This window comes from Talpa occidentalis, unplaced genomic scaffold (assembly GCF_014898055.3).
Source record: "Talpa occidentalis isolate TD23 unplaced genomic scaffold, MPIMG_talOcc4v2.1 talOcc4.12, whole genome shotgun sequence".
Taxonomy (NCBI): domain Eukaryota; kingdom Metazoa; phylum Chordata; class Mammalia; order Eulipotyphla; family Talpidae; genus Talpa; species Talpa occidentalis.
In genome coordinates, this window is record NW_023601212.1 from 14,963,196 (window position 1) to 14,975,688 (window position 12,493).

Here is a 12,493-nt window from a genome sequence, read left to right on the forward strand (position 1 = left end):
TTTGGTCTTATTCCCTAGGTAAAAATTTCCATTTCTTCCAGATGGGCTGCTTTCTCAAGTCATTTCTGGAAGTTTATGTATTTTTAGAAAATCATGTTTTTCATCCTTTTCAGAATTTTTAGCTTATGGGGTGTTACATTTAATTTTTTGTACTATTATAAAGTACTTCTGTAGCTGTGATTGAAGTCTAATTGTCACTTTTAATGATTCGAATGGATTTTCTATTGTTAAATCTGCAAGAGGTTTGTCAGTGTTGATATTTTCAGAGAAATAGTTCGAGGATTTATTGATCAAATCTACTGTTTTTATTTTCTAATAATTTCTGCGTTTGTTACTTGATTTCTCCCTTCGGCTTCTCTAGGCGCCTATTCGTTTCCCATTTTTCAAATTTATCTCCACTATTTATTTTTAAAAATAAATGTGTTTAAGGCTATAAAAGTATTTCTATAAAAGTATTTCTATAAAAGTATTTCTTCAGAATATAGTTGTCCTCATTGTATTAATTTTGATTTGTAGATTTTGTTCTTTTTATAAACTTTTTATAAACAGTTTAATGTTCTGTAACTGCAGCTTTTTTAGCTTTTGTAAAAATTGAGTAGAATTTAAAAATAAAAGGAACATATTTGAAGTGTGCAGATTGATAAGTAAAATTTACATAGTGAAATGGATATATCTTCATTGTCCAGCTTGATGAGTTTTAACAAATCTGTGTAACCAATGCACCAAGCAAAACAGACCGGCCCCCTGGCCCAAATGCCCCCTTCCTGCCAATCCTCACTCCCCTCAGCAACCTCGCTTATAACATCTCTCTCCACCGAGTCATTTGGGTGATATTTAACTTCCCATAAATGAAACCACATGGCACATTCTCTCCTGTGTCTGCCTCTTTGCCTCAGCATAATGATTTTTAGATTAATCTGTATTGTTGCTAGTGTCAGTAATTCATATTTTAAAATTTCTTAGTTTTTTCAGTTGCTGAGTTTAAAACAGTCCATTGCAGTACATTGATTTCCAGAGACAGCGCCAGACAAGTGAGTGCCTGACCCGCACAGGGTCAGGAAAAAGAATTAAACACAGGCAGAGGCAAGCTTAAGAAGCCAGGAGGTCTGCAAAACGTCATTGCATTTTGTGTGTACAGAATTTCCAGGAGGAGCACAAGCAGCAGCACCCAGATGTGGCAGTGAAAATCTCAGGGTTGTCTAAGTGCCCAAAGAGGTGGAGACCACGTCTGCTAAATAGAAATTTTGAAATTCTGGCAAGGGTGGACAGGCCTGTTAGGAAAGAGAAATGAAAACTTAAATCCCCTAGAGAGGAAACAAAAAAGGACAGGATCCCAAAGAAGCACTGAACAGCCTTTTTTGACCTTTTCTTGTTTTGTGCTGAGTACTGCCGCAAGTTCACAGGGGAGATTTTGATTTTTACTTTATTATAATTAGTCTTTTTCCTGGTCCCTTATTTAGGTTTTCTAAATTCCCGCTATGAGTGAGACCATCCGGTATTTTTCTTTTTCTTTCTGGCTTATTTCGCTGAGCATGATAATAAAGTAGAAATCAAAATCAACAAGCAACTATAAACCAGAGACACACGGTGGAGGGGAGGGAAGGAGGGAGTAGGGTGAAAATAAGGGGGAGGGGTATTGTATGGAGACTATAACCAAGATGAAAATGCATATATTGGGCCTCCCTGGTGGTGCAAGGTGTTAAACACCACATTATGAAGCAATCTGCAGCCTCTGCAGCACGAGTTCGATCCCCGGCGGGGCAGGGAGCAACCCACATGGTGCAGCAGACCTCTCCTGCCTCACCTGCTGCTCCCCTCAGCAGTGCACTTCAGTCAATATGCCTGTTCTATTCCCCACTCTGTCTCTGGTGAATCCTCTCACCCCCAGAAACCCCCGCATCTCTGGCCTGTACCCCAGCTCTTGTATGCATAAATAAATAAATCTTAAAAAACAAAAAGAAAATGCAAACGTTGTGAAAAATGAAAAATGATGTGAAAAATATATAAAATCAAAAAAAAAAAATCACAGGGGAGAATCCTGGACTTTCTATTGGGGATGTTGCGAAGAAGCTGGGGGAGATACCGGTGAAGGCTGCTGCTCATGACAGGCGACTTTATGAAATGAAGGCTGTTAAGCTGAAGGAAAAATGAAAAAGGATATTGCTGCACACCCAGCTAACGGAAAGGGTGATGCAGGGAGAAAAAAAGAAAAAAAGAGAGAAAAAGAAAGAAAAGGAGTCGCCAAGTCTGAAAAAGCAAGAAAAGAAGAGAAGATGATGATGATGAATAAATTGGTTCTAGCACAGTTTTCCCCTTGTCTATTAAGCATTTAGGCCCCGCCCCCATATATAAATCATTCCTTTTAAAGCATAAAAATTTAAGTTAAGGCTGTAAGATTTGTTTTCAAACTGTACAGTGGTTTTTGGGGGTACTGGTAACACACTCTTGCGTGTGTGTTTAGACAGCCCTGTCCTAGCCATATTTTGAATAGCCACTAACCTTCCTGTAGAGCATGGGAGTAGAAATTCATGGAAATTCCAAGTAGGTTCTTGTTGGTGCACAGCACAAATTAGCCATATACGGCCACAGTAGTTTCATCTTCACTTGTTCCTGATGCAGGGAAATCATTGTTCTGCTCGCCAGAGACCGCTCTGGAACTGCAAAACAAAACGTGTTGCAGCAGTCTTGCTGATATTCTGAATGCTTCTAAGTAAATACATTTTTTTATTAAAAAATGAAAATTCCAATGTATGACTGTGCCGTAATTTGTTTATCCTTTCCTCTCTGGATGAACTTTTGGGGTGTTTCCAGTTTGCAGCTATTATGGCTGCTTGGACATTACAGTAAAAGTCATTTTGTGGACATGTTTTCATTTCTTTTGGGTAAATATCCAAAAGAATTCCAGAAGTAGAATTGCTGGGTCAAGGGGTTAATTACAGTTAATTTTATAGGAAATTGCCAGTTTTTCTAGTGGCTTATCCACTGTATCATCCATCTACAGATGCAGGAGGCTCTAGCTGTTCCACTGATATTATCAGTCTTTTTTTCTTTTGCATCCCTCTTATTTCTTCTGTATTTGAAGGAAAAGTTGCTTTTGTGATACAAATTTAAAAACCCAAAATACCCAATTTTTAAATTTTAGCCTTTTTACTTGGTATTATATAGGATTTCACTGTGGCTTTAATTTATAGTTCTCTGTGCTAATTATACTGAACATCTTTTCATATGCTTATTGGCCATTCATATGACTTTTCCTGTCAAGTATCCAAGCCAATTGCCTATTTCTTAATTGGGTTGTCTTTTTGTAATTTGAGTTGCAGGGTTTTTTATATATTCTTGATATAAGGTCTTTGTCATTTCTACCTATTATAAGCTAGTCTATGATCGCTTTCTCTTTTAACAGTGTCTTATGTGAGAACAGAAGATTTTAGTTTTAATGAAATTCATTTTTATAATTTTTAAATGGTTATTGCTTTTGTGCTGCATTTAAGAAATCTTCACCTATCTTGATACTGCAAATATATTTTGCTTTTTCTTAGAAACTATGGTTTTGGCTTTTCATTTGATCTGATTATTCATACTGAATTAAATTTCTAGGATGAAGTAGAAGGTCAGGTTTTATTATTTTTTCCCTATTAAATATTCAGTTGTTCCAACACCATTTGTAGTAAAGACTGCCTACATCCTGTAGAATTACCTTGTTGCCTTTGTTGAAAATCTGTTGAGTGTATTTTGCACATTTATTTCTGGATGTTTTAAAAAATATACTTAAAAAATTTATTTGTCAAATATTTACGTATCTGTATCATTTGGGGAATATGACTTTACAGCTCTGTGTGCACCTGCTAACTCACCCTCCACCCAAATCCGTTGCTTTGATCTACTACCTCCCTCCCTACCCCCATTCCCTGTGATTTTCAGTATGTTTTTCACAGAGTCTAAGAATTGTTTTTGCTATGCGTTCTATTCTTTTTCTGTAGCTGCAGTTTTGATATTTTCTTTGACCCATGAATTGTTAAGGAAAATGCTGCCATCTTTAACACCAACTCTAAATTCTGACCCAGAAAACCATTCTGTTAGCAACTTCAGGACTGAGGTTGAATGATTTTTATCCATAGTGATAAGGTCCATCTTTAAAAGCAGTAGCCCTCAAACCTTGTAATGTTCATGGGGAGTTAAAAAACAAACAGCAGTGGATTTTGGGATCCTATCCCAGGCCTAATTTTCTATGTAAAAGTTGTAGAATTTGTTTTTCAAAAGTTCAGGTTATTCCGAGACATACAATTTAGCTCTACCCCCTATAGCAAAGAGCAGCCTTCTCGTTATACTCTGAGACCTCAGTGAATTCAGTGTGTTCATTATTTGAACATATACACTAGACTTCCACAAGAGGGGAACGGAAAATTGGCCTATTATCTCTTCAGGTGTTGCAGTCAACATGAATCTCAGGTCATCTTTGAATGACCTTCCTTTTACTTTGGACGAGTGTGAAGTTTATTATTGTGGTGGTGTATTTAATATATCTTGCATGTTACAAAACTACTGGACTCTGGATAACTGTTCTGCTGTTCAACTATAGTGACTTAAAGTTTCAGGAGGGAATTTTGGGGACCATGGAGGCAAGTGCTATATTTATTTCAGTATTAACAACACAGTAAAGCTCCAAGAAGCTGTCAGAGAAATACACTTCACTTGGGATGGGCCTGGGATGACAGTGACTTTCAAAAGGGTTTTGATCTCAGTCTATTGGTGAGAACATTTTAAAAAGTGTTAGCTTCTCAGTAAGAGCTATGTTAAAAACGTTACAATCTTTTCTCTTAGACCCATGGTTCTCAACTGCAGGTGATTTTGCATTCTAGAGAACATTAGTCTGCATCTAGGATGTATGTTGCTGTCACAGTGTGGAGGGGAGCTGCTGGCTTCTAGTGGGTAGAGGCTGGGGAGACTGGTAGCACCTTACAATGCCCACCACAGGACAGCCCCCACTACCAAGAATTATCCAGCCCCAAACGTCGATAGTACTACGGCTGGAAAGCCCCATCTTAGATAAATAATGGAAAAGAACTTTCTGCAAGTGACCATTTGAATCAACTTTTGATAGTCTATGGATTTCTCAGGCCAATATGTCCAAAACCGAATTCATGGTCTTTCCCACCAAATCTTGGACTTCTTCCAGAGTTCCCTATCCTGAGAAATGGTATCAATATTCACTCTATTGTGCAAATTAGAAATCGAGGACTCATACTTTAGATCCCTCTAAGACAGGATATGTTTCTTCTCTGGGTGGTCACTGGGGTCAGGGCCTTACAGGGGACATGCAGAGGCCTTGCACAGAAAGCTTCTAGGTCTCCAGTTTCCAGGTACAATTTAGCATGAGGATATGTTCAGGCCACATTCAGTGAAGACATGAGTGGTGCCATTAACAAATTTACCATTGAAAATAATCTTGTCTTAGCCTTGGTTCCTTATCCTTCAGAGGGCTGACACCCCTTCGCTGGGGTGGAGGAGCAGGAGAGACAGGGAGACCCAGCCCTCCCAGGACAAGGTGAAGCTGACCAGGTAGGTGCTGTTGTTGAAGTCTGTCACCTTTCCAGAGGTGCTGGCCTCAAGGGCGGTGGAGGACATCTGGGCCCTCAGGAAGTCCCCGCAATAGTCCTTCCTGTGGTCCTTCCCAGGTGGTCCCTCGCCTCCAGCAGGACATGCAGGACATCACCCCTGCAGTACGAGTCTTGGGGGTTGAGGATGGTGACTGTGCTGTGTGCGGCACTGGTGGTGGCGTTCAGGTGGGTGAAGGGTCTGGGTGAGATCAGCTGGTCTAGTTTCTCCAGGATCCCCTTTATTGTCCATCTCTGTTAGTAAAAATGCTGGATTCAGTGGTGCTTTATGGCATAAAAATGATGAAATTATTCCTGTGATGCAGAAAGGTAAGCATTTCTTATCCACATTACAAATAAATGGCAAATCATGTGACAGATTTTATGTACACAGCCAAGTCTGTCTATTAACCTTGGTGATGGATTTATAACTTTATTCATATCTAATCACCAAAGTGTCCTATCTAAGAATTGCTGTCATTAAAGTACTGAAAGCTTTGGGTAAAATATATGACAATTTTTTCCATTTTTACTCTAACTACTATTTCATATGATGTTGAAACTCATTACAAAATTATTAAACTTAAAATTGTATGGCTAAGGGCCTCCCTGGTGGTACAGGCAGTTGAGCACAGAGCGGTGAAGCTGTCCACAGCCTCTGCAGTGCCGGTTCGATCCCCACTGGCCTTGGAGCAACCCACATGGCGGGCAGACCTCTCCTGTCTCACCCGCTGCTCCCCTCAGCAGTGTATTTCGCCAGTCTGCCTGTTCTGTTCCCCGCTCTGTCTCTGGTGAGTCCTTTCACCCTCCCACACATCTGGCCTATACCCCAGCTCTTGTATAAATAAAATAAATCTTAAAAAAATAAAATTGTATGACTAAAAAGATACTGTTTGTTTAAGAAATGATTGTGAATTGTGACTGTAACTCAAAAGAAGCAAGTATTAAGAAATATTTCATTGTTCTTAAGCCCTAATAGAATGAAAAGGAAAATCATAGTAAAGGAAATATTTCAACAGTGAAATAGGAACTTATTTTCTTTATAAAAATTCACAAATTTTTGTAAAGGTGTCACATAAACCTGGTACAAAATTCAAAGAGAACAAAAGGACATGCAGTATGAGGTAAGCCTTTCTTTTATTTATGTCTTGCAGTTAATCTCATCTATTTTATAACCATCTTACCAGAGCCTGTATATATAGTACATGTGAACATGGGCACTCACACACACACACTCACACACACACACACACACACACACACGATACAGTCTCTTTGTTTTTACACAAACAGTATCATATTATAGATTTTATGGTTTGCTTTTTAGTGTAAAGTTGTATTTTGAACATCTTTTTATTTCAGTACGTACTGAGCTGCTCAATTCCATGAAGATGGACACAGTCTGCCACTATATGGATCTAGTGGGTTTAAATTTAAGAGTATTTGTATTCACATATTCTTTTTTTTTAAGGATTTATTTATTTCTGCATGCAAGAGCTGGGGTATAGGCCAGAGATGCGGGGGGTGAGAGGACCTGCCAGAGACAGAGTGGGGAACAGAACAGGCAGACCGACCGAAATACACTGCTGAGGGGAGCAGCGGGTGAGTCAGGAGAGGTCTGCTGTGCCATATGGGTTGCTCCCTGGCTGACTGGGGATTGAACACGTGCTGCAGAGGCTGCAGATTGCTTCATAGTGAGGTGTTTAACCCCTTGTGCCACCAGGGAGGCTCTTGTATTCATACATTCTAAAAAAAGGGAAGGTTTGTGTTTTCTAGTGATTGTCTCTATATAAATTTTAATGTAAAATACATTTATATAAAACATTTCATCTCTTTCTTCAACAATATCTGTTCACTCCCTACTGTAAGCAGTGACCAGAATGATTTATTTACCCTTTCTTGCCCCAATTTTTTCCACTCCACAATGTTTGTTTATTAAATTACTTACATTTGTGTTTACCCTTTTCTTTTAAAATGTGTTTTAATCAATAAATTATATATGTTATATATAGTATATTATAGTTATGCATAGCATATGTGTTATCTGGTGTATATATAATACAGTATATATATATATAGTGTGTATACAATGTAGTATATATATAGTGTGTGTATATATTCTATAGTACAGTATACCAGTATATTATAATATCTAGTATGTATTATATATAATTATATATAGTATGTGATATGTTATATATATTGGTTATATATAACTTGTTTATTAAAGCAAACATATTTTTCACACATCTGTTTATATATATGAATATATAAGCATATATTACTTATTAGCTCTAAAAAAGTATCTTTTAATACCACCCTACAGGAAATCTTCTTGCCTGTCCTCCAAATTTTACTTACAACATTTCTACATTGTCACAGCTTATAATATTTGTATTTTATTTTCTAATCATAATTTCCAAAGTTTTGCTTTGCTTTAGATGAGTGCTATAGTTGTATGGATTCAGAAACTGTCATATTCTGCTTGCAAGATTTTGCCACTTTCGTTTAGCTGTAATTGGTCTACATTTTTAAAAGAATACCTCATAGGAACTCTATCCCCTTAGTTTGTTGTAATAGTTGGATTTAGGGAAAAAGTGGTTGAATCTGTAAATAACCAGAGGTTTATTTGCTATGTGTTATGAGGTAAGAATGCAAATTAATTTGTAACCTCCAGTAATGTACATTATGTAGTGGAACAATATCCCTATCATTTTAAGCTTCAGAAGACTGAAATTGTCCAAGAGGCAAATTAAGAATTAAGACATGCGGGACCTCCCTGGTGGCGCAAGGTGTTAAGTACTATGACGCAATCGTAGCTACTGCAGCACAAATTCGATCTCCAGCCAGGGATGTGACCCACATGGCACAGCAGACCTCTCCTGTCTCACCTGCTGCTCCCTTCAGCAGTGTATTTCAGTACATCTGCCTGTTCTGCTCCCTACTCTGTCTCTGGCCCTGCATTTCTGGCCTGCACCGCAGCTCTTGTACGCATAAATAAATCTTTAAAAAAAAGTTATAGAAAAATAGAATTAAGATATGCTTTCCTTTGAGGAAACTGAGACTTCAAATAGAAAATATATGTTCAATGAATTTGAGAGTTTAGGGGAGAATGTAGTGAAGTAACTGCTAAGCCTGGGGTAGGAGGAAGAAAGGGGAAATGGGGCTAGGAGGAGTCTTACAAGTTGAATGAGAATGGAAGAAACAGGGAGGCAGTGCCTGAGACATAAAAGGCATTCCATACATTTTCGTTTCCTGAATTAGTGAGTGAACTCAGTGTCTTTTAATGAGAGTGAGACTCTAAGAAACACAGACAACTAAAAGGCAATAATTGAGGGTGCGATGTCACTAGAGTGATGACCAGGGGGTGGCCCTCCAGGTGGATTGTCAAAATAGCTCAGAAGTGAAGGTCAATGGTAATTAGAAAGAAAAATGACCGGACAGGTTTGAATTAGTTTGTATGTGGGATTTGAATTCTTTCAGGGTAATGAAGAATATTTTTGGAGACGATGAGGACTTAGCCAGGAATCTAAGTACTCAGTGAACACAGGGAAACAAGTCTTTAAGGTAGGTCCTATCTTACTTCCACTTTGTAAATTAGAAAAAGAAGCAGGGATGTGTTAAGGAATTTGTCTATGGTCAGAAAATTAATAGCTGTAGGAGTCAAGATTCAAAGGCAGGCAATGCGTGCGTGCGTGCGTTCCTTGATATGACCACAGCCCTTGGAGATGGTGCAGAGGCTGAGCAGGCGAAACTCGTACAGCACAGCCCTCCTGTTCTTTGCAGCTCAGGGTGCTCTTGCATCTATTTTGTTTGGAAAGAGATTTTCCATTCCATAGTCACTCTCATCCCCCAACATCCAGCTAAGTCACACGGGGAGGAGACTGGCATTTAAAAAAAAACTTGTAGACATTTCAGAAACCGTGATACTTCTTTAAAATGTAGTCAACAATTATCCATTTGTTTGACAAATATGTTAGAATCTGTCTTGTCCTAGGCTTAGTCCCTACTCACAAGAATTTAAAATTTAATTGGGGACACAAACTGACACAAAATAGGGTTAATTTTGTCACCAGCCTCAGGTTACAAAGTTATGGGTGAACTGAGGGAATATTAACTTTTTCCCTATTAGAATAACCTTCTCACCGAAAACACATCCCTGGGCAATTGAATGCTAGGTTCTTGGTCTGACCTGGGATAGACTGAATTCTCAGTGAAATGCTATTGACTAAATTGAGGAAACCTTTTCTTTCTAACCTTCATGGAACACTGACAATTGTACAAGTGGTTTGCACAATTCATCCTAACATAAATGCCAGCAATATTTTATGAGTCATCCCATTTGTAAACAGGAGGGCACACTAGGGAGGGTCTGGGGCTGTTTCTTCGGGAACCCTCCTCTCCCTTCCTTCCCTCTAGGTGGCGCTCCTGGCCTTCTTCTGATGTCCTCGAATCTCCCTTAGGTTGAGATCTCACTTTCTCTGGGAAGCTTTCTCTGAAGGCTCAACTCTGGGGCAGCTGACTCTGTTTCCCCACCAGGACCCTTTCACAGCAGCTGTCACACATCCTGCAGGAGCTTGATACTTACCAGTATTCCCTCTTACATACCCTTCTTTGCAGACAGGACCTTGTTTAGCATTGGGACCTTGTTTACACACCCCATCTCAATAGTTGAGTAAATAAGTATTGCTTGAATGTATGATTCTTGGAACAGAGCCTCCTTTTTCCTGACGGTTGCTCCAAGGGCTTCTTTCTTCGTTGGGACCTTTTAGGTTCTCAGCATGTACTATATTGCAGGATCAAAAAGGAGGGAAATAGAAGACAAGGTAATTAGTAGCCTGGAAGACTCAGGCTACTTGATTCATAGATGATTTCTCCCTTCCCTATTTTGTAAACTAGGCTTCATGCCCCTCCCTCCATACCCACAAAGTAGTAGGTGTAAAGAAATGTCAGCAGTTATTCTCACTGTAAACACAGAATTTTATCCGTGACCCCTTCCTAGATGAAGGGACTTATTCCCTCCTCCCTGTCACTCATGTTTTATATTATTTCTTCCTCCTCTTGGTTTACAGATGATTTGCCCACTTGATTAGTTATTAATGTGCAGTGTTCTTTTTGTATGTATCCCACCTCTCATGCTTTGTTTGGATTTATAGAGATGCAGCTTCATTCGTTGGATAAATAGTAACCGGGTGCTACTATGTACCTCACCCCGTGCTAGGAACTAGGGGTGAATATAAATGTTCCAAGGACAGTGCTGGGGTCATCCTGTGCTTTCTCATGGAAGGCATCTCTCTTAAGGAAGGAAGGAGGTGAACAGAAAACCAAGAGTTGGGGAGCAGGAACGGAAGGAAAAGGAGTGCTGGGCAGGAAAGGAGCTGGCACCAAAGTGGCATGCAGGACCATGTGTGGGTTCTGACACTGCCCTGGCAGATCCCCCAGCCATGCCACTGGGGCTTCTCTCCTCCAGTTCTCCTGCTGAGAGTTCTCTTCTCACATGAATGCCAGGAGGAGAGACAGACTGTGGATTAGCGTGATGCTGAACAATATCAGGGCAATTAGGGCCTGGAATCACAAGGTGTATAAGTACCTGGAAGCCTCGAACCTCCTGGGAGGCCAGCTGTACCCTGTTAGGATGCAGTGATGGAATCCACACATTTTATACTCTGGTATAAACCTTTAGGTTGGATGTATCAGCTGGTTGGCACCATCTTCATTGTGCTGCCCTCTCCCTTACCAAGTGCTGCATCAACACCTCTGAGAAGCTTTGAGACCAGGGGCAGGGGCCAACGGCTGTCTCGGGAACATCAACCTTGCTCCTCCAGGGTCTGCCGAGGCATAAAACCCTAAGGACTGGCTCAGTCCACCACCCGGGTAACAGTGGATTGCTGCTCTGCTTTATACCCAGATAGCCAAGGAAGCACATGGAGTATTCCAAGAAGAAAATCCTACCTTTATTTTTTTAATACCTATATATCAATAATCACTTTATTATTTTTAATTATTTTTTATTTGTATTTATTATTTATTTTTATTATTTTATTGTTTTGCTTTTATTTATTTGTTTATTCTTTATTTTAACATTTAAAATTTTTAAATTTTTTTGACAATATTTGCTTCCCCCCACGCCCTCAGATTGAGTCCCCATAGAATTTCCTTCCCCAAGGCACCTGTGCACCATCACCTCAGTCCCCTGTGCTCCTCCCTCCCTCCCTCTCATCCCTCTCCACCTCCTCCCCTGCAGGATGTCTCTGATTTATAGTTGCCTGTTTTTGTTTTGTTGTGTTTTGTACTGTTATTATTTTTTTTACACTGATGTCTTATTTGGTTCCCCTATATTCCTGCTAGAAGTGAAACCATCCGATATATTTCTTTTTCCTTTTGGCTAATTTCACTGAGCATAATTCCTTCTAGCTCCATCCATGTTGCTGTGAATGGCATGAGTTTATCTTTTTTGATTGCTGAATAATATTCCATTGAGTATATATACCACATCTTCTTGATCCAGTCATCTATTTTGGGGCATTCAGGCTGATTCCAGGTTTTACCTATTGTAAATAGTGCTGCAATAAACATAGGGGTACAGGTGGTCTTTTGAATCACTGTCTTTGTGTCCTTTGGTAGATCCCTAGGATCTATGGTCATATGGTAGTTCCATTTTCAGTAGACTGAGGAACCTCCAGACAGCTTTCCATAGTGGGTGGACCCCAATGACTTCTGATTGAAACTATTCCAGACATTGCTCCTATACTTAACTGTCCTCTTTTATCTCCAAAGCACCTTCATTTTGATATTTGTATGGGAAACTTGACTCTGTCTCTGGTGAATCCTCTCAGCCTCCACACCTCTGGCCTGTACCCCAGTTCTTATATGCATAAATAAACAAATCTTTTAAAAAA